Source organism: Macaca fascicularis, chromosome 2 (assembly GCF_037993035.2).
Source record: "Macaca fascicularis isolate 582-1 chromosome 2, T2T-MFA8v1.1".
In the NCBI taxonomy this organism is placed as follows: Eukaryota; Metazoa; Chordata; class Mammalia; order Primates; family Cercopithecidae; genus Macaca; species Macaca fascicularis.
In genome coordinates this window covers 165,560,983-165,584,296 of record NC_088376.1, presented here as the reverse complement: position 1 = coordinate 165,584,296, position 23,314 = coordinate 165,560,983, and the positions used below count along the sequence as shown (strand labels likewise).

The 23,314-nt window shown below is 38.1% G+C and overlaps 1 long non-coding RNA gene across 2 annotated transcripts in view; it reads left to right on the top strand.

Annotated features, from left to right (window-relative positions):
- Positions 1-19,865, top strand: part of LOC135969408 (uncharacterized) — a 70,446-nt gene extending 50,581 nt beyond the window's left edge. Inside the window, exons 3-5 of one of the 2 annotated variants that reach the window (XR_010584653.2) lie at positions 8,435-8,545; positions 17,754-17,835; positions 18,545-19,865. This is a non-coding gene — a long non-coding RNA (uncharacterized lncRNA). The remainder of the gene's footprint in view (positions 1-8,434; positions 8,546-17,753; positions 17,836-18,544) is intronic. The other variant, XR_010584652.2, reaches the window with a different exon arrangement.
- Positions 19,866-23,314: the final 3,449 nt, after the last annotated feature.

The window sequence follows — 23,314 nt, the reverse complement described above, 5'->3', positions numbered from 1 at the left end:
TTTGTCACAATTAATCAATATTGGTTTAATCCAAATTTTAATTAGATCTCCTTTCTCCCTCATGTCATTTTTCTGTTCCAGGATCTTATCTAGAATACCACATTACATTTACTCACGTCTGCTTAGTCTCTTTGTGCTATAACAGTTTCTCGGACTTTCTTTGTTTCTGATGACCTTAACAATCTTAAGGAACATGGGTCAGGTATTTTATGGACTGCCCTTCAGTGTGGGTTTCTTTGAGGTTATTTGGGAGAGTTTCTGAGTTTGCAGGAGGAAAACCACAGAGGTAAGGTGCCATTGTCATCATAGCAAGAGTACGTATTATCAACATGACCCGAGACTCGATGATGACCTTCATCACCTGACTGATGTGGTGTTTGTCAGGTTCCTCCACTGTGAAGTTACTGTTTTTCCCTCTTTCCATACTGCAATCTTTGAAAGAATGTCACAATATGCAGCCATATTTAAAGGTAGGGAATCATGCTCTACCTTCTTAAGAGGGGAATATTCGTATAAATAATTTGTAATTCTTCTGCATGGGAGATTTGTGATCTGGTTCTTCTCTCCTATTTAATTATTTATTTATTTAATGATTTATTTATATCAGTATGAATTCACAGATACTTATTTTATTCTCTGGGTTGTAATCCAACACTACATTATTCATTTTGTTGCTCGAATCCTTCCAGCTTTCGGTTTTGGGAGCTCTCCCAGTTGGCTCCTATATTCCTTTGACCTTTCTTTATCATTGTGGAGGGTTTTAAATTTTTTTAATTATTTGTTTGTTTTGTTTTGTTTTGTTTGTGTGTGTCTTTAGCTCTACGCTCATCCTATATATTCCCTGACCCAGCCCTAGAATCAGCCATTTCTCCAAGGGGTCCCAGCTTCTTTTATTGGAGAATGACATTAGAAACCAATATCTGAATTCTGGGTATTTTATTACTACTGAGTTGCCTTTCCTCTAGGCCCACTCAGATGACAGAGTAACAACATACATGTATCTACGCTAACTGATGTGCATACAAATATCCATAAATACCTCTATGTATATCCATCTCTAGTAAAGTAAATATGAGTTCATACTGATGTTTCCAACTGTCAACCTGTACTACATGGATCATTCTGGCCTCCCTTAAAAACTTGCTTATCTGTACTCTCCAACTCCAACCGTGAAAAACCTAGCTGATGCCATATGCTATCTAATTTATTTAACTGTGCAATTCCAGTATATATGTAAAGTGGTTTCAGAATTGCTAGCCTGTACCACCACAGAATAAAACTTTACCAATTGGGTTACAGTGCTTACAGTTCCTTTTGCCATTAATCTTATATTGTACGCTAATTTCTAAAGGTACTTAGATCTGTCCCTTTTCCCCCATCCACTTCAGTTCGATTTTTCATACATTTTCAACATGGTAAACTCTTTGTCACAGTCTGTATTACAGCCTGGAATCACCTGACTCCTAGATGATTTTTACTGTGTATACTCTTTCGGTAGTACAATTTTATGGGTTTGGATAAATGCATATTGTCAGGTATCCAACAGTACACTATCATACCAAACAATTTCACCACGTTACAAAATCCCGTTTTTCACCTTCACCTATTCCACTGTCCCCCTTCAACAAACCTCAGCTACCACTGATCTGTTTATCATCTCTAAAGGTCCTTGTTTTCTAGAATATTATATAAATGGAAAAATGCAGTATATAGCCTTTTCAGATTGACTTCTTTCACCTAGCAATATGCATTTAAGGCTTTGCTATGTCTTTTCATGGCTTGATCGCTCATTTTTTAAAAAAAAATCATTGAATAATAGCATTGATCGAAGCTCAGTTTGTTTATTCATTCACTTATTGAAGGACATCTTGGTTGCTTCCAGTTCTTGGAGATTATAATAAAGCTGCTATAAACATTCACATGAAGGTTTTTGTGTGGACATAAGTTTTCAAATCAGTTAGATAAATAGCTACAAGCACAAATGCTGAATTGCATGATGAGATTATGTTTAGCTTGCAGACTATTTGTACCAGGAACAAAATAAGAAACCAATAGTTGACTGCACTCTTGTCCTGCTGAAAACCACATATATATACCTATTATGCTCTCTGAAAAGGCCCTGAGAGGATTTACGTGAGGAAAAAAAAATGGAAAAGGATCAGCTTCAAAGTGGTGGTGAACAGAAATGTATTCTTGCCACTCTTAAAGTATGAAGACAAAGGCTGACCTTAAAACAGGCTTCCTGCGGGGCTTCAGACCTGTACAGGCCAGCCTCAAGATGCTTTTCAGTTTATAGTCATCTTTCTCACATGAATTGTGATGGTCCAAATTCTATATGATTTTTAATTTGCTATTTAAATTGCATAAAATGAAATAAAGTGAAAGGAATGCACATAAGTGTATTTTGGGTCATTTAGCAGACCACTTTACACCACCTCAAATTTCCTAACTCAACTCCATGCCCACGTTTTTATCTATTCCCCATCATAAAGGTCAAATAACATTGTGGAACACTGATGCAGAGATTTCCCAATAGTTTAGCCGAGTAGTAATACTCATTCTTGGATTGTCTCAAAGCCGTATTCTTAGGACTATGTGAGAATAGTTTTGCTTTCTTTTTTTTGTTTAGAAGTGCTCTGTATATTCATTCATGAGCAATTCTGTGGTGGAGCATAGGCAGTCACAGGACGCCTTTTGAAGAAATATCAATGAGAAGGAATCCCTTACTTGCTGAGAGGATGAATCAAAAGATAGAAGTACTCATTACAAAGATAGAATTCACACCTAGCCCTAGCTATTTTTTCCCTCAGATTAGACTCATGCACATTTATGTTCTTTACATACAAACCTAAAATAGTTACCTAGAATTTTTTCCTGGTAAGATTAGATATGCAACCTTTGAGGTTAGATGTCTTCTAAAACCAAAAGCCCCTGTCCTCCTCTGTATCTGCCTCTGGCTCTGTCTCTGTCCCTCTGCCTCTTTCTCTGTCTTTCTATGTATGGATATGTGTGTGTATGCGCACATGAGTTTGCATATATGTACTCAAATTATACCCGCACTAGAGAAATCAGAAAGCAAACAACAAAGGTCAGTGTAGATACTATTTGAGGAAATCCTACTATGTGATAGAAACTATGCTATTTCCATACATTAATGCATTTTATCTTCTCAGCAACACTGTATGGTAAATATTTTTATAATCACCATTTTACAGATGAAAAATTGACTCTAAAATGAATTAAGGGGGCTGGGTGCAGTGACTCATGCCTGTAAATCCAGCACTTTGGGAGGCCAAGGTGGGCAGATCACCTGAGGTCAGGAGTTTGAGACCAGCCTGGCCAATATGGCAAAAACTTGTCTCTACTAAAAATACACAAATTAGCAGGGCATGGTGGCATGTAATCCCAGCTACTCGGGAGGCTGAGGCATGAGAATCACTTGAACCTGAGAGGCGGAGTTTACAGTGAGCTGAGATTGCACCACTGCACTCCAGCTTGGGGGACAGAGAGAGACTCTGTCTCCAGAAATAAAAACAAAAATAAATAAACAAAATAAAATTAATTAAAGGATGTGCTAAACAACACATAAAACTACTAGTAGAGATGAAATTCAGAGCTCAGTGTTTTCAGACATCAGCGTCTGGTATCCTTCTATATCGGGTTAAATACAGTGTCAAGAATCTCCTGTTAAGTTTACCTTAAAGAACATTTCATAGCATTATGGCTCATCTTATACTGCAACCCCTTTTACACAGCCTTTTATAAAAGAGTAAATTAGCTTAAATACCTGCTGATTTAGATAACATTCATGTAATAGTAGAAAACGTTGTGATGTTTCACAAAGTATAATCCAAGTACTATCTGTGTCATAATTACCTGGGGTGATGATTAAAATGTTGATTCTTAGGTCAAAACCTACTCTGCAGGTATTTTTATATACATCTCATCTTAAAATTGTCTGTGACGCCCTCAGAGCTTACTTTTCCAGTTTTCAAATAAGCCAGCATGCTCTTCATTTTAATTGGGATAAAAGTTGGTTTAGATACCTTTAGTAAGTGGAAAATGAATTCTAATTCTTCCTTTCGTCAGGAGCTTCATAAATAAAGGCAGAAATAATATAAAAGCCAAAAATGTTCTGAGATGTCAAGAATGGAAGACAGTTGTTTTAAAAATAAATATTCTTTAAAACAAAGTCAAATGTGCCAGAAAATGCAAAATATGTACCTACCAGTGGTGGAAAAGAGTTGGAAGATCAAGGTTTATCTTGAAGTTGAAGGATCATGTGGGAAGTGAGGGGTGTGTTGAAATACAACTGACACAGAAAGAGGTTGAGGACAAAATCATGGTAAGGCAGAAAAAGTTCTAAGTACTGGAAGAAGCTGGTGAAATAAAGCCCCTTAACCCTCAGGAAGTCATAGGACTAGACCTCTGGGGCCTCCATTAAGTCCAGTATTTTAGAGAACTGTCGTTTGTGACTTTCTCCCTGGGAACCCTGATGACTAAATCAGGTATAGTTCTTAAGGGAGGTGGGGGGTGGTGCTTATGTGTTTCGTAGGACTAAATGACTTCTCTTAGGGGGCATCCAGGCCTTTAGTACACAGCATACAGAAAGGGCCAGAGCTTGCCAAAAACAGAGCACTGCAAATAGAGCTCCACGAGGAATGCCTGTGAATAGGAGGGGCTAAAGATGAACGCTCTGCCTTTAATTTTCTAGGAAATCATAAACTCAAGAATTTGATAAAATTGAGTAAAAGAGAATTCCCTTCCTTGTTTGATATGTTCAATTAAAAAAAAAAAAAAAAGGCCGGGCACAGTGGCTCACGCCTGTAATCCCAGCACTTTGGAAGGCCAAAGCAGGCAGATCACGAGGTCAGGAGTTCAAGACCAACCTGCCCAATGTGGTGAAACCCTGTCTCTACTAAAATACAAAAATTAGCTGGGCATGGTGGTGGGTGCCTGTAATTCCAGCTACTCCAGAGGTTGAGGCAGGAGAATTGCTTGAACCTGGGAGGTGGAGGCTGCAGTCAGCTGAGATCACACTACAGCACTCCAGGCTGGGCAACAGAGCAAGACTCTGTCTTGGAGGGAAAAAAAAAGAAAGAAAACAAAACAAAACAAAAACTTGTGATTGCAACTTTCTACATCACAAGAAAACTTCCTGTTCTCCAGTCTGACCCTTTAATATTTCAGAGATTTACCCCTTACAGACTTGATACCTGCTTGATCCTAGTTCTGTGGACCTTGATTCAATTCTGACCCAAGCTTGGAAGCTTCTAATTTGCATTTTCCACAATCCTGTCTTGAAGGCTATTACTCAGACTGCTTTGACCCTCAGCTTTGTGCAAATGCAGCTCTGATGCTTTGGAAATAAAGCAAGACCTTGCATTTACTTTAATGTCTCTTGCTGACAATTGTTCCACTTTATAACTCCAAATGAACTCTCCCTCCCACACCAAGGTCATGCTCTGACTCCCGTGTCTCTGCCACTACCCTTCTTGCTAATTATTGCTTTTTTCTAAAAATTTCGCTGCTGTTTCATTATTCTAATATTTCAAGTAGTGTAGACAGCACGGGCATTTAGTTGAAAATATTATAGAAAACAGAGGAACACCTATAACCCAAAGTAGCAAGGGATTTTTTAATATTTAAAAGAAAATTCAAGATGCTGAAGTCAAACTCCACAGCCTTCACCATTTTGCTGAAGGTCAGACCTATATGTGGACAACCGTGCTAAATCCAAGAAAAGCTGTGAATCGAATGTATTTTCATATATACCTGACAAAGACCCCTTTTCACTTTGTACACTTTATAGAGATGGTAGAAATCGTCTATAAAAATGTGCTTTACCATTGTTTATTAATCGAGATCACTATTGTGAAATTTAAGAGAAGGTTAAAGGAAGCAGATAGTTCCTTTTCCAAAAGGCTCAGAGAAGACTAGTTTCAACAGAAGAAAATAATTTCATGAATACTTTTAAAATTAAAGTGATCAAATTGTCTAGGCAAACTGATGTGCTATAAGACCCACAGCAAAGTCTGGGAGGACTTGTCTGTGGCTGGTGGGGCAGGAAGTCCCATTGGGGGAAAAAATTAAACGTGTGACCAGCCTATGTGTGGGGGTGATACGGTCCTTTTAATTTATTTTTTTGGAGTGTGATAGCATCTCTTCAGATGGGAGATATGATGAAATCACAGGAGAGGCTGTTCCATGTGACTTCAAGGTTAATAAGAGGGAAACTTGGCAATGACAGGGCCAGCAGCCAGGGAGAAAAATCTCCCTTTAAAGCTACAGATCGAAGGGTTGGAGTGATATCTATGTGACATTTCACCACTGATGTTCCTGATTAATTATCAACAATTCAAAAGAATATCAGTGTAGAGAATGGGAAGCTCTTGACAGTTAAAAGGGACATAACCTCATTAAATCTTTGGGATACAGCTTCTCTCAAGTCATTTCAGAGATGGGAAAAATGATCTCAAGTGTGTAAATCAGAAAGAAATTACATTAAATTCTTAGCATCAATGTGATTTTAAGAGCATTTATTACAATAATAGCATTTGCCATACCAATTCTAACACATGTTCTAAAAACGTGTGTTATAAATTGATTAAATATTTATAGCAGGATTATTTGCAATAACACAAAATTAAGAGTCTAGATGTCAATCAATAAGGATATTGCTAAATAAAATATGGTATATTCATGCTACAATTTACTGTGGCAGTTCAAGAATGAACTTGATCTATTTGTAACACTTATATAGCTTTTGCAAGATGTCAGACACTATTTCAAATGCTTTATGCATCTTAAATAATTATCACAACAAACCTGGGAGTATACGAAAAGTAGAAAAGAAACCTATTGTATCCCAGTTTCACAGATGAAGAACTGGGAAACAGAAATATTAATAATTTCTTTAAGGTCTCACAGACAATAAATAGACCCAGGTAGCCTGGCTTCGCAATCCAGACTCTTAATATGCTTTATTTTCTTTGGTCTGCTTTAAACAGTATATGTTTAAAAAAAAAAGAATTTGATATAAAAAAAAAAAACCAAGCTTAATAATACTAAAAAGCTCCATCAGAGAAAAATAACAATATCTTATACATCATATTCTACTTTGGATATATACTGGGCATATATGTATACACATACCTATATGAATGTGTTTGCGTGTATATATATGTATACAGAGAGAGAGAGAGAGATGAGAGACAGACAGAGAGAGGAAAAAGTCTACAATGCTAGGGGGGTTTGTCTTTCTTTTCAATATTGTAATTCCTATGTTAAGAATATATCTATGTATCTCTCATAAAATTGTGAAGAATTCAAGTAAAACAGAGCTGAAGTCCTTTTCCTAAAACAGAGAACAGATGAGAAAACACCTTCTACATCTTTTCCAAACTAACTAGAAACTACTTAAGGGTTTCCCCCTACCCACACCTTCCTTTTAGACCTAGTCTCTCAGCACTGCCCCTGGCTAATCAAATCACACTCTGTTTTATAAACATGTGCTGTATTTCCCAAATCTAGACTTCCACTTAGGCAGGCTCTTCTGTTTATCAAAACTGCTTTCTCTTTGCAACACACTTAAGTGCACTTTGATTAAAGTCAGCCCTTGCTCCAAGGCCCATCTTGAATGCTAGCTCCTCAGAAAAGCTCCCAGGGGGTGGTGCAAAGCATTCTTCTTTCAAGTCCTCAAGATTTTCTAAAGCTTCCATGTGGAACCAAGTTCTGCCTTAGGTTTTTGCAATGTCTTATATCCCATGTTGAAATGTAGCATCCCTGAAGACCAGCACTGGGTCTGGTTCCTTTTTGTGTAAACTGTCTAGTTAAGGAATCTCAAGGAGTGGAGAACATACATAGAAAATGGTTTCCTTTTTTTTTTTTTTTTTTCAATTTTGGTCCCTAAATATGCTTCATCTTCCTGAAATGAAACTTTGGCTTAATAACTAGTCCCAATAATTTAGTCACTTGCGTTTATTAAAACAGTCTACTTCTGGCAGATAGGATGCTACCGCTTTCCTTTCCAAATGTCAGCCTCAAACTCAATTCAAAATTATCTTTCCCAGTCCCTAATACAAGCTAGCCCCTGTGGCTCTGGTGGGTGTGTGAATAGGTAGGGGAAAAGAGAGACCATATACTTTTTTCACCTGTTTCTCCCTTTCTTTCTGACCCCTTCAGAGGTATATGGAAGGCTCCATGTCTCTTGGGGGTGAGGGTCCCATCCTGTCTTTGGTAATTATTTCACTTATTGTGCCTCTTGTTGTCAAAACTCTACAGTGTAGCAAGTGACCAAAAAGCTGAGATTCTCATGGAACATTTGTATATGCACTTTGGACAGTCCTGAGTATCTCCCCATTATCCAGTTCCCTGAGATGAGAAGTAAAGCTCCGATTCAAATACATCCTTTGTCTTTACTTCCCACCATCAGGAGTCTGGATACAGCTCCTTCATGTGGAGTCTTCTGACCAGGACTGTAGATGGAGTGCCAGTAATAAGCCTAACTTCTTCGCAGTGTCCTGGAGACATACAGGAAACTCAGGTATGATTGCCACACTTAACTGTTTGTGCTGCTGTAACAAAAATCCATCAGATTGGGTGGCTTAAATACCAAGCTGAAACACCAAACATTTCTTTCGTACAGCTCTGAAGGCTGGGAGTCTAAGATCAAGATGCCGTTTGATTCAGTGTCTGATGAGGCCCCACTTCCTGGTTCATGTTACTGTGTCCTTACATGGCAGAAGGGAAGAAGAGATCTTTGGGGTCTCTTTTATAAGAGCATTAATCCTATGAGGGACCTACCGAAGGCCCCTCCCCCAAATAGCCATCACCTTGGGAGTTAGGATTTCAACAGATGAGTCTTGTAAGAGTAGGGGAGAAAACAAAGGTTCCATCTATAGCACATGCCAAATAGCAGGAGAGCAGGAGTCACTCTGAGGTTATCTCACAGTCTTGCCATCTGCCTCCAAATATCCCTACTTCAGGTTGTAAAGTGTCAGCTCAGTAGGACATTTGGCCAGATCCCAACCAACTGTAGAATAAAATAAATCTATGCTTTCTAAACTTTGATCATTTCCCCTCACCTGAGTCTCAATCTTCTTCTTACAGTGATGTGTGTTTGTATGTGTCTGTGTGTGTAGGGTGGAGGTGTCAGAAGCAAAATGGGCAATGAATTGATTGTGCTTCATCTCAGAGAACATCCTCTCAGTCAATTCTTTGGGGAGATGTCTGATCACCATTGATGGTGGCTCTTGGAATCTGGAATATGGATACTTAGCACTTTTTGGCCTCAGCTTTGAGTGTTGAACACAATTGCAATATAACAGGAAAATTCTTGCTCTGCATCATGGTGAGGTATGAACCTTCCTCAACAATCAGCTCTGGGTCTGGGACAGAAATGGGTACACAATAGAGATTGCTGAATAGAATCCCTGAGAGGTTCCAAATGAGATGATGTCTGGGAGAAGACAGACTCAGGAAAACGGACACACTCTTCTCTGGAGTGGCACTGGGGACATTTCAGTAGCACAGATTCACTGCCTCCCCATTCCTTCCTGCTCACCACACAAAACAGCTCTCTCTCCCTGCAAGTCTGTGTTTCCATTCAAGGAAACAGAATTTGAAAACAGCTGTGTGTCCCAAGGCCCAGCAGCAGCCATGGAGACTACTGGGCTCTGGAGCAGGATTCAGGCTGTCTCCTCCCCCTGTCTCACATTGCCTCACAGTCCTCTCCAGCCAGCTCCACAGAAGCCTGGCACACCTGCGTTTGCCTTATTTACACCCGCCTTTTGAAGGAAGCCCTTTTTTGCCTGTTCCCTCCCATTCATTAGTTTTCTGTTCTCTGTTCATTTCTCTAGATTTGAACTGAAACTTGGTGGGGAATTTTCTGTTTCCTCAACAGCTGCTTGAATGTACACCCCAGCCCAACAGGTGTTCACACACATGTTCAGATCCCCACTGATTTGTTTTTGCCTTTAGTTAAAACTTCACAGAAGTGTCAATAAACTAATCTTAAAAGGTACAGGGCTCAACAGGAGCCAAAACCCTAAAATACTGACAAATGAGCTCAAAACACCAATAAGTTAAAAACCTTAGAGTTCTGAAATGTATGTTTCTTCTTTCCCTATTCTACCTGCAATGGGAAGCACGGAAGAGCTAGGTTCAAGAGAAAAAGACAACATGCCTGCGTTCACACTATTCTATAAAACTGTCTTCTCTCCCTCTCAGAGACAAACACTTGGATATACTAAGAAGCATCCATGTCCTTACATCGGTAATCACACTAGCACAGGCTTCTGTGCTCAATGACTCACAAGACCTGGTTGGAGGCTGGAGTGGGAATGCACAGGTCAACATTTACTCAGCACCAGTATGCCCCAGAAACTCTACATACTGCCCCGTAAGATGGATTCAGACTCAGAGAGGGTATGTAGCTTGTCCAAGTCACACCCAGAGAAGCAACAGAGGCAGAATTTAAATCAGCTTTTCCTCATGCCATGATACTTCCCCATGACCTAGTGCTGCCTTCTGGGGTAGCAGGGTTAGCCTCTGAACAGTATTCCCAAATCCTATGCATATCAGAGTCAGCTGGAGAATCTGTTTTATAAAACATATTTTGAGGTCTTATTCCTAGATATTTGTATTTTTAAGTCTTAGTTGGAACTATGGCAATCTGTGTACAGTTTTAAAGTACCCCCAGGTGAGTCTGATCTACTGATGGCTTTGAAAAACACTATTTTAAATTATCCACAGCAGCAGTTAATAAGCACCGGTAAACATCATCTGGCTTATTTTTGATAACTCATTATGTGTATTTCAGCTGTAACATTATCAAAACCTGTTTAAGTTCACTTAGTTTTAACTATTTAAGAGTAGAGAAATGCATAAATATACTCTCTGCTATGTAGCAGCTATCATCTACTCACCTCTCTACCTGCTAGCTTCTATGGCTTTCCCATGGCTATGGCACTGTAGGGTCTACCCAGCCAGTTTCTGTTTACCTTATCTGTGCCCTTTATCTTTTTGTAGAGGTCAGTATGTAGAAAGGTAATCATTTTAATCTGCTCTCACACAGCACCCTTTTTAAAAATCCCTCTGATCATTTTATCTGCCCTTCTTCAGACCTTTTCTAGCTCCATTTCCTCTCTTTTAAGGTTCATCAACCAGAACCACATATAGTGCAGATGAACGAAGGTTTTGTACAAGGGCATTGCCCTTGGTGTTCCTGGGGGATGCAATGCAGTTATCCTAGAAAAGGCAAATCCTAGGGATTGAAACGTAAAATAAGACTGGAAATAGAAAGGGAGAGGAGATAGGCACATGAATAAAAATTCTTCCTTTTTTCTGTCTCAGGCTATTTATTCCTTCATTTCTTTTTGCTTCTTAAGTGGAAAATGGGTGGGGATTGCATGACAAGACATTATAGGAGCTGCAGTGACTTGGGGAAGCAGAGATGTTCATTAATTCCAGCTGGTCCGTAGAGCAGTTGACAGGATTCCAGGCAAAATTGTTTTTATTAGCATCTATCTCCTTTTTTAAATCCATCACTCCTGCTTTTCTATTCTTCCCCTTGTCTTTCCCTACATTTCTTTAAGAGGTCTATTGGCTGTCCAAAGTGTACCCCAAATTACCATCTGCTCCTAAAACCTTGCCTTCCCTACCCCCTCCTACTCAAAACAGAAGTGCAAATTTGCAGAAGAAATTTTGCTGAGCTGGCAGCCCTCAGGAGCTGGTGATCTGATTATCTCATTAAAGCAATTTACTCTGAGTGTGAATGAGCCTTAACCCTTCCAGGGATCACATGGATTTTGAAAAGTATTTTTCGAATCGAAATAATCTATGATTGATCATATTTTTGGGAGCATTGGAATATGCGTAAGTGTGGGGGTGGGGAGTAGTCTGTTTTGGAGAGATGGCTGCTTCTTTTGCACCCTTCCAGGCCTTGGTGTTGTGTGTAGGGGAGTAGGAGAGGTTACACCAAGAGAGAAGAGAGAAATGCACAGACACCACATTACAGCCACACAAAATGCATACTCGGTTAAGTAAAAACAGAGAGTCCTTTGCAAAAGAGAACCAGATTAACTGATGAAATCCCAGTTTTTTCAAACTTTAAAATCTCTTAACTGTGGAGGGGTATTTATGTTTTAAATGGACTCTCCATCAACTCCTTTTCTTGCCCACAGCACTAATTTCCTGTTTTCTTGAGTACTGATCATACCTTCCTGAAGTTCATCAACTATTCCTATGTTTCCTTTTGCATACCTCTCCCCACAAACCTCAGTGCCAACTGCAAAGTTGAATAGCAGTCTCATAGGATCTCGGCATTGGAAAGAACCTAAGAAATCACGCAGTTACGTTTTTCATCCTAGTTTTAACAGACCTCTGTCATTTTTGCAGCCCATTGTCTAGATGTCTTTTTTCCAGATAGAAGACTAGCCTGAATATCTTTCAGAAACAACCCGTCCACACTGTTAGCCCAGGAAGTTTGCCTGAGTTTGACCCTATTTTCAACTGGTGGAAGGGTAGGCCCTGACTGACTTTTGTAATGAAGCAACGATCCCATACCCAGCTGACCACAGTAATTGCCTCAGGAGTAGGAAAGGAGGCCAATTATGGGTAAGGCAAATCAGGTTTGGAATTTTCATCCTACCGTTTATAAGAGAGGGCTTTCCTTGGATGTGAGATACAGGGTGGGAAATCTAGAGGGCTGTAGCCATCTGGCTATCATGAAACCAAGCTGCTGTCACGATGAAACCACAAGGAAGGAGGGAAGTGAATTGTGTGGGTGTATCATCAGAGTCCTGCATGTAGCCTCTGAAAAACTAAAGCTTGATTAAGCTCACCATTTCTCAGCCACTACATCTCCTTTTTGATTTACATAGTTTTGAGCAGGATTTTCAACCACTTGCATCAGAGAGGAACCAAAATGACAGGCCTAAGATGGGGAATGAACTTATTTCTACTCTAGCTTGCCACACAGTTTTTTAAACATTAGGAAATTCTTCTGAATATTTTATTCTCTGAATCTTCTGCCCATTTACTCAAGTGTTTTATTTAAGGTTTTGTTTAGAGATAATCAGAATTTCTTTCATTCTGTTATCCTTAAGGTACTTGAACACAGTTAGCCTGGCTCATCGTACCTAGGTCCCCAACTGGGCAATTCTGTGGGAAAAACATCTTGAGTTACTATAACTTTTCTTTATATGACAAGTTGCCACCTCATGAATGATACAGTTGTTATTTAAATGTAGTTCCTATAATGCAGTATCACAGGACCATGTGGGTTTATAGCTCTGTGACATCCCTCCATCCCTCAACCCCTGTTAAAACGCTATTGTTATTTATGCAACCTAAGTCACAGTCTTTTTTATTAGCTACTGTATCACATTGTGGAAACGTCTGTCCTCCACATAACCAGAAAAATGTTTTCTTTTTAAATGGCACACCCCTTAATCTTATATTTTCAAGATAACATTTTTATCATAAAATTAACACATGTATGTTATGGAAAATTAGAAGACATAGACAAACACGAAGAAGAAATTGTATCCCTAAAAGTATGAACCAGAGAAACCACAGACATACTCCTGGACAGCCCTTCACACATTTTCTTTGCATGTATTTGCATATCTACATAAGCATAACATATATTTTGTAAAAATAAAGTATGTAATATTCTTCCAGTATTAATATTCTTTTTAACTGCTTTATCATTGAGATATTCTCATATGAATAGGTAAATACAACATATTTTCAATGGATGTATTGTATTACCTTATAGCAGGGGTATAATTTGACTGACTATTCATGTTTTTGTTGTTTTTTTTCTGTCAATAGATATTTTCCTGATTATTTTCTTAGACTAATCCTCTCTGATAGAATAGCAAGCTTAGAAGTTATGAATATTTTGGAGCTTCCGTTGTTTATTTCCTAATTTCCCTCCAGGAGGATTACACTAATTTATCAGCTCATTAGCAACATCCCCACCATCATGAGGTGTCATTTAAACAACAACGAAAACTATCATCAGGACTTGCAACTTAATCATCTTGATTTTGACCCAAGAGTTTAGCCTGTCGGGATTGTTTTAAGTCTTCATTCTCTTATGAATGTATTATTGATATTCACCTCTTGTCACATTATTATTTATCATGGAAAAGTTACTTCTATGACATAGTTAATAACAGATAAAAACTTGAGCAGGGTCATGACTTGTTGAGGTTAAACACTTTGAGACCTCTTTCCAGGTTCAAGATAATTTGTAAGTTAATATTATTTGGATTGTTATACCTCTTTTACTATAATCAAACCCATATTTTCATCTTCTCCACCAGATTTGGTGGCTCGACAGATACCTAAAATTAAAATATGTCTCTGTGGATTTCCCTACCACATCTCCAGCCAGCCTTCCTTTGAGATTAGAATTCAGCCCAAAGTTACAATTCCCCCATAACATCTTCTAACTTAGGAAAGATGAAACTGTCAGCACAGTAAGTCAGGTCAATAATTTATCAGAGTCTGCTTTTAGTAGATATTTTAGTGTGAATTCCCTCATCTAGACCATTTATAAAAGTGTCAAAACTGGCCCTGGAAGTGATTCCTCTGAGTCTTAATTATTAGCCTTTCTCTACATATAGAAATGTATATGTATTCCTCTATCTTTTCTTCTTCTGACTTCAAATCCAATCCCCTATTATAAATTATTTCCTCTACCTCCATAGTGATTCATTTTAATGGTGTATATTACAGGAAGATAGTAATAACTTCTGATGTTCTAAAAATTCTCTGAAACTCCTTAAGAATGTTAGTTTACGAGAGCACATGTTACTACACAATGGAGATTTTAAAAAGTAAAAAGCGTAAGTGCTAGAGATAAGGACTGTTGGGGTATATTCAAAGTGGAATAGGAAAAAGATAGGCCTTAGACAAATAATTTAGTGCCATAGCCTTAGTTTGTTCTTTTATCTACCAAGTAACGAATACTTGCCATGTGCACCTCACAGAGGTCCCAAGAATCAAATGAAAGCACACGCACAAGGTGCGAATGTGTCACCATGAAGCACCAAATAATGTATAAACATTAGCATATTTAATACAAATAAATATGTATAAGAAATATCTCGTTTAATCTTCAGTGACGTCAAGGCCTTTAATCTCAATTTTAGTACATGCCAATACTGAGGCTCCAAGAGTTTGCTATAACACCCAGGATCATATGGCAGATTTGTATCCCAAGTCCCAGCTCATAAGGTTCCAAATCAATGGTCATTTGACTTAATGGGTTGTGAGGTATGTGGCTGAAAGTCATTCCCTACTTATCATAAAATATTAAAGTCTGGAAATTTAAAAAACAAATATAATTTAGAATTATATTCAATTTTGAATTATACAAAATTTATCTTTAATTATGTCATTATCACTCATTGGAATTTCATGCTCTTTCCAGAGTGATAGACAATAGGGGTGGAGGTACAGCTAACATGAAATTAATTATTCATGCTTAACATCCAGCCTTTCTGAGGTGCCCACAGGGAGCAACAGATACTGATGCCACTTTAATAATTACGTTGACTATGAATTATTGCAGTGCCTGACTTTACTATAAATGTTGTGGTGTTTTTTCAAAATCTGGGTATGCCTATGGGAGTGTGTTGAGCATATGAATGTCATCTGTCATATGTGTCACGCAGAAACTGGCTAGGGATGCTGGACAACATCAGACTGCAACCCCAGAAGAGGTATAAAGGAACTTATATACTTCTTAAAAGATTTTCATCTCCTCATTGAGCTGTCTGATGTGTGAGATTACCTAATCCTCCAAGGGCAGGAAATTTCATTATTTTAAGATTTGAACCCATATAACTTGACTTATTCTGTTTTCATAAGGGGGATCCTGTAGTAATCTCTCAGCTACTTAGATCCCTTTTAATTAAGGTCCTTAAAACAGAGGAAATACTTTTTATAAAGTGGAACCTTAGCAGTAGAAAAGCAAGTTCAGATGCCTAAGACATCTGAGACTTCATAGTTATTTTTAACAAGAGAACACAGGCCAGTGAAAATAAGATGCACAGAGACCTACAGGTAGAGAAGCAGATGTCAAGCCCAGCTTTTGGTGACCTGCAGCATTGAAAATATTTAAATTGAAATGCCACAACTAGTCTTGTGAGATCCCCCTTAAACAACGGACTGTTTGTTGAAACAGACCATGGAGTTCCTTAGGGGTATTTCTGGAAAGATAATTCTGGTTGATAATATAAATTTTCAACAATGGGTATAGTTGAATGAATCAACTAAAGGTTACTTTTGCTAAACTACACATAATTTAAAAGATACTACTGATGGCAGGAAACTCACTTATTTATATTACCAGAGAAGGTGGTGTTACACATAGATGAAATTTTCTGTATAATTAAAGCCCAACCACTTTTTGTCAAGATCTGCAAAAGTATGTAAGAGTGGCTAACCCTACCTACATTGGTTGCAACTGCAATAAACTTTAAGCTCTTGTTTCTGCTCTGACAGTAAGCGATCTGACAGCAAAGAATAATGGCATGGGCTGAAAAACCTGATAGCCAAGTCTAAACAAATAATCTCATGTAAGAGTAATAGGTTCTGAAAGAGAGTTTGAGGAAAAAAGTCCTGAAACATTGATACATGTATATCATGCAAGACTGTGAGCGCGGAAAGAAAGATCCTAGTAGTTACAAATAAGAAGGCCACTCCATGTTATGTCTCAGATATCACACAGTCAATGTCTCTGCCCATGAAAAATCCTGTTGATTCCATCCCCAGTTGAGAGCTGACTCTTCCTGTTACAGTCAAGGTGGATAAATTTCACCCCATCTCTCTCTCTTACCCAAACATAGGGGAGAGTTTCCCAGGCAGATCTAAAAAAGCAATGCTCAATAAAATACTCAGAGCAGCAGTCGCACACGTAACTTCAGAGTCTGTTCTCAAATAGCCAAAGAATATCTGCCCCACAAAAATAAAGAGAACTCGTTTGATCTCTAATCAGTGGAAGGCATAATGTAACTCTTCCTCATCTACAGGTGAGGAATCTTTAAGAAAGACCTGAACTCTGAGTAACTACTGAAGGCAAGCTTAGGTTTCTCTGCAATTAAAACCAGGGAGCCTGGCTGGGCACGTTGGCTCACACCTGTAATCACCCAACATTTTGGGAGGCTGAGGCAGGCGGATCACCTGAGGTCAGGAGTTGAAGACCAGCCTGGGCAACATGCTGAAACCCCATCTCTACAAAAAAAAAAAAAAAAAAAACCACACAACAATTAGGCGGGCATGATGGCGGGTGCCTGTAATCCCAGCTACTCGGGAGGCTGAGGCGGGAGAAGCGCTTGAACCCAGGAGGCAGAGGTTGCAACGAGCCAAGATCACACCATTGCACTCCAGCCTTCGTGACAGACTCCGTCTCAAAACAAAAACAAAAACAAAAAAAAAGGGACCCTTACTCAAAGTAGTGATCATCCTGGGAACATTCTGGAAGACAGGGAGGAGAATCAGCAGAACCAACACAATGAAAAGAAAAAGGAAACCAGGAGCACAGCAGACACAGTGTACTATAGCCATTTCAGAGAGACGGAGAGGAAATTAGAATATCAGAAACGCATTGCATATTTTATATTGCTCATAGCATTTCATTATGCTACAATTAATGGTATAATAAACTATATTATAATTCATTCAATAGTACGCATTTTGTCTTTGTAAGATCCTAAATTGAAATTTCCCAACAGGTATTATAATACTATTGTCAATGACTGAACCAAGGGACACCCTAAATGACAACTGCAGTTAACATTCCGGCATGCAAAGAAGGTAGGTAGGAGTGCAATCACCTCTTACATATGCCACACACAAGCTAACACAGCTCATTCATGTCACTCCAATAGGTAAAACAATTCATCGTTTTCTTGGAAGAATTTTATTTTTGCTTCCCTTAGAAATAAGTGATGTTGTAAAAGAGCAATTATTACTTGACATTTAAAAAAGTAAATATCTCTGCTCTAAGTATAAGCACTTGAGTTTTTGAAATTTAATTTGAAATCAGAGTGGACCAACTTGATATATAACAAACAATAAATAATGTTTAGTAACAATAATATTGCAAACTATCAGGACCTTACTACTTTCTTAATGACTTTATTTCATTTGTTTCTAGTTTCTTTCTTTATGTACATGCATCCATGGCTAAACTGACTCTTGCCCTTTGTAGAATGCCAAGCAAATTTAGGAAAACATATGCTATTGGTTTATAGCTATTTTAATTTTAAAGTTTAAATAATCACCTTTTCATTTAAATAATCATTTAATCAATCCTTGAATAAAGGTTCTAGCTTCTAACAGTACTACAAATTACTTAGGACTTGTTCATAGCTCAGTCAATACTGAAATATTCAGAATCACGAAGCCCAAATTGGCACCATCTTCCTTGATTTCATTATACATTTATTACAGTTCATACCTCTCTTTCTCATAGCAGACTGTGTCTGGAGTTATTCTTTCCTGTGGGTTTTTGGTCTTGCAGACTTCAAGAAGGAAGCCGCGGACCTTTGCAGTGAATATTGCAGCTCTTAAAGGTGGCGCAGACCCAAAGAGTGAGCAGAAGCAAGATATATTGTGAAGAGCAAAAGAACAACACTTCCTCAGGCGTAAGGGGATCCCAACAGGTTGCCCCTGTCGGCTGGGGTGGCCAGCTTTTATTCCCTTATTTGTCCCCTCCCATGTCCTGCTGATTGGTCCATTTTTCAGAGTGCTGATTGGTCCATTTTACAGAGTGCTGATTGGTCCATTTTACAAACCTCTAGATAGCCACAGAGCGCTGATTGGTGCGTTTTTACAGAGTGCTGATTGATGCATTTTACAAACCTCTAGCTAGCCACAGAAAAGTTCTTCAACTCCCCACCCAACCCAGAAGTCCAGCTGGCTTCACCTCTCAATACTACACTTATTCATCACGACTTTATTCACGTAAGACAGCTCCCTCCTAATCTTTCTCACACCTCTGTACAGCCTCAACTCCTCTGCCCCAGAAATAACTCAAAAAGTTAAGATACTCTATATCCAATTAAACTTTCTGATGGGCCGGGGGGTAGGAAGAGGAAGATTGATTATGACAAGCTACTGGTGAATAGTTTTATGATATCCAAAAATTGACAAAATAGCCATAAAATGTGATATATGTTAATGAAGTCCAAGTCACCACATGAAATTAACACCAGTATAATTATTTAACCATAAAATAATTCAGTGCATAATGCCTGCTTTCTGTTTCTCTCTCTCCTTGCTCTCCCTGTTAGCTGACAACAGGATTTTGTAGGATTCTTTTTTTTTTTCTTTTATACCCATTTGATGGTGATAGAAATTGAAAACTTTAATACAGCCTAAGATTACTGAATACTGAACACAAACAAACACATACACATATCCTCAAAACACAAACACTAACATTATTTTGCAGGAAGACAGTTCTCCAGATAGCGGTGGCTAACCCAGCTCTCCCCACCCTGCCTCTTGCAGCTCTCAGGATAATTGTAGAATAAGTCAATAATGAAATGTCCTGAGATAAGGAGGAAATGTCTGGAACATTCCAGGCGATGTCCTTTTTCTTCCTAGAACAGGATGTCCTACAATGCTTGTGCTCAGTGCAAGGTTGTGCCAAGGGTATAAAACCCAGGGCAGAGTGCCTCTGGTGCCCCCCAGCTACAATGTGAAGTGGGGCATACACAGGAAAGACACTTCTCACCCTGGGCAGCCTTCCTGAGACTTGGGGGACAAACTTGCCATGGACTTTAGATTTCTATTTATTCTTGCTGTCTATCTGTGAGTAATAAATGTGCTGTGCCTGCTGTGTTGTGCTAGTGTTTTGTCTCACCGGACTTGAGAACCTTTGCATATTTATACACAATTACTTAAATATTGTTGAAGCATTTTAGGAACATTTAGAATAAATCAAAATATCAATTAACACGCATCTCATAGGGCAAAAGGTATTATTGGTCAATAGCAAGGCTAACTTGTTTATGAAAAACAAATCTTGTTGAATTAATTTAATTACTGTCTAGAAATGACAAATTAATGTCACAGTTTATAGGGGAGTGACAGAGATGATCCTTCTTGACATCATCAAGACCTGGGCCTGCATGAAATTCCTACAAAAGGAGCTAAATTTTAAATTGCTTTGCTTTATTCTTTCAACAGTGTCCACAAGTTGTAAAGTTTTGGAACTAAAAGTTGAGCCTCTTTACAGGGAGGATCGCAACAGGCTGCAAAATTGAAAACTGCAAGTTTCATAAGAAAGAATACGTATCAATGTTAATTAAGCATTCATTAGAAAGGCTAAGTGAACCATGGGGGAAAAACAGAGTACAATCTAGCTGTTGGTAATTTAGAAAGTCAAAATAACCTGCCTTGATTAGAAGTTAAGGGTCACAGTTTCAGGGGAGGAATACAGAAAAAAACAGGGAGCAGAGGGTTTTATTTTTCCCTTGCTTTTTATATTTTTCATTTTAGACTTCAAGAGCAGTTGTGCAAAAAGATTGAATGGGTATTTTTAAAAGGTCAGTGTATAGTAAGGAAGGAATCATGATGCGAGTTTAAGATCTCCTCACAAGAACTTATTAAGAAGGCTATTGTAAGAAAGCTAATTAAGGCAATTAACTCAGCATCAGGTGGAACAGCTAGTGGGGATTTTCCTAACAAAGCCTGAACTAGCTTAGGTGTCCTACTGTCATTGGCATAGTCCGGGGGCTCCTAGCCTTCACAAAAAGATAAGGAAATTGTAATTCAGGTCTGGGAAGGAATCCAAAGGTTTGATTTAGTTAAGTGATAATTGATAATTGCTGAGGAGAAATCAAAATTGTCTAAGTGTACTTAAAAGTAACAATGAGTACAGACAGTGCCTTATAAACTGCAAGGAGCAGCCACATTTGGACTTGTTAATTCATATCATTTTAACATTAAGTCTAAGATTTATCTAAAATAATCTAAAACTTATCTTGCTTTTACAAAATATCCTTTGTGATTGTAACCTGAGCATCACTTCTAGGAACCCTATTTTCTAACCAGAGGTCAGTGCCTACTGCCTCAAACCTGTTGGAGGCAATTCGAGTGGCTCTTTTGGTCTGTGGCACTTACCTTTCAAATTTCAATTAATTATCTGTTCACAAACACATAAGAAAACAGCAGGTAAAAATGCTTGGCTGAACATGGAAGTAAGAAGAAAAAGAAAACTACTCAAGAAAAAGCAACTAACAGAGAGACCTAGAGTTCATTATCAAGAATTTCCCACTGATGGAAAAAACAGGGACTTGAACAAAGAAAAGATATGAAGCAGTGAAAATGGAGGAAAAAAGTCTAATGATAATGAGTAGAGCAAAAATAAGATGAAATTGTGAGTTGAAATGGTTTTGAATGAGGAAATAGAAGTTTGTCAACTTAGCTATAATAAATGTGGTACATACACACCATGGAATACTACACAGTCATAAAACATTTTAAAAAATCATATCCTTTGCAGCAACATGGATGCAGCTGGAGACTCTTACTTATCCTAAGCGAACTATCACAGAAAGAGAAAATCAAATATCACTTAAAAGTGGGAGCTAAACATTGAATACACATGGACATAAAGATGAAAATGATAGACACTGGAGAATTTAAGAGGGGACAAAACTACCTACTGGGTACTATGCCCGCTATCTGGGCGACAAATTCATTTGTACTCCCAGCCACAGCATCACGCAATACACTTTTGTAACAAACATGCACACATGTACCCCAATTCTAAAATAAAAGTTGAGGCTGGGTGTGGTGGCTCACACCTGTAATCCCAGCACTTTGGGAGCCAAGGCAGGTGGATCATGAGGTCAGGAGATGGAGACCAGCCTGGCCAACATGGTGAAACCCCATCTCTACTAAAAATACAAAAATTTAGCTGGGCGTGGTGGCAGGCACCTGTAATTGCAGGTACTTGGGAGCCCGAGGCAGGATAATCGCTTGAACCCAGGAGGCGGAGGTTGCAGTGAGCTGAGATCGCGCCACTGTGCTCCAGCCTGGGCAACAGAGCAAGACTCCTTCTCAAAAATATAAAATAAAATAAAATAAAATAATAAAACGTTGAAAAAAAGAAGAAAATAATTATCTACACAGGGTCTGAGAGAAAGAGATCTTAAATGTGTGTTTAGTCTTATGAGTGAATTATAAGTCTATGCTAATAATAATTTGAGTCCAATCAATATGTACTTGTTTGGTGTATTTTGTGCAACACTATTGATGAAATAGAAGAAATTTGCATTCTATTGAAAAGAGCAAATGCTTAAGAGTCAATATACTTTTATTTCTTCAATTATAATAGCTTATATTGAATAAGCACTTCCTAACTGCTTTATTTGGTTAATACTTGAGAGGTGTTATTTTACATGAGTTTTTTGCCAAATTTTTGTGTAGGTACCATTTCACCTCCATTTCACACCTTGAAGAAATATAGGCTTAAGAAGACAAGCTACTTCAGCATTATCGTTAGTAAACACTGCTGCTATAAGTTTACTTACATTTCAAAAAAGTAATATTAGCAAAGAAACAAGTGGTTAGTAAGAGGTAAAATTAAATTTTTGTGTTGTTTTGTTTAAAAACAAGATCATTATATTTAATTTTAGAGTCAATTTGTCAGAGTTCAAGAAATACTCTGAATTTTTATTGAAATTACATTATATTTAAAATTTAATTTAGGATTTTTTAAATAATTTAAGACATTGAGATTTCTCAACTATACACATTTTATTGTATAATTTTAATTGTCTATATCATGTCCTTATTTAAAATTTTCTTCATGAAGGTTGTGCTTATTTTTAATATTTATTTCTAGTCATAGTTTGTTTTTATTATAAGTTATATAATTTTCATTGATTACATTTTGAATTAGTTTTTGTTAGCATAGTGGAACACATTTAATTTTTGCATGTTGATTCTCTAAGTTAACATCATCTGGCCACTGATGTCCACTCTTGCTTAGGCAAGCTCCAGAGTTATAATTTCTTCATTTATCAAACAATCTTTGAAGCAAGATAGGAAACCCATGAAGTATAACTATGCTATGCAGGATAGTCAGTAAAAAGTAGTGAAGGAAGGCCCAGTCTTCACCCATCCTCAGTAATTAATACCTGAATAGCAATTCAGGGGGAAAGTGGGCAAGGCATCCTAAGGCTCAGAAGGAACAAAATGCTATACACACACACACACACACATGCACACACACACCAATGCCTCTAACTTCATAAAGCTCTTCTTCCTGGAACTC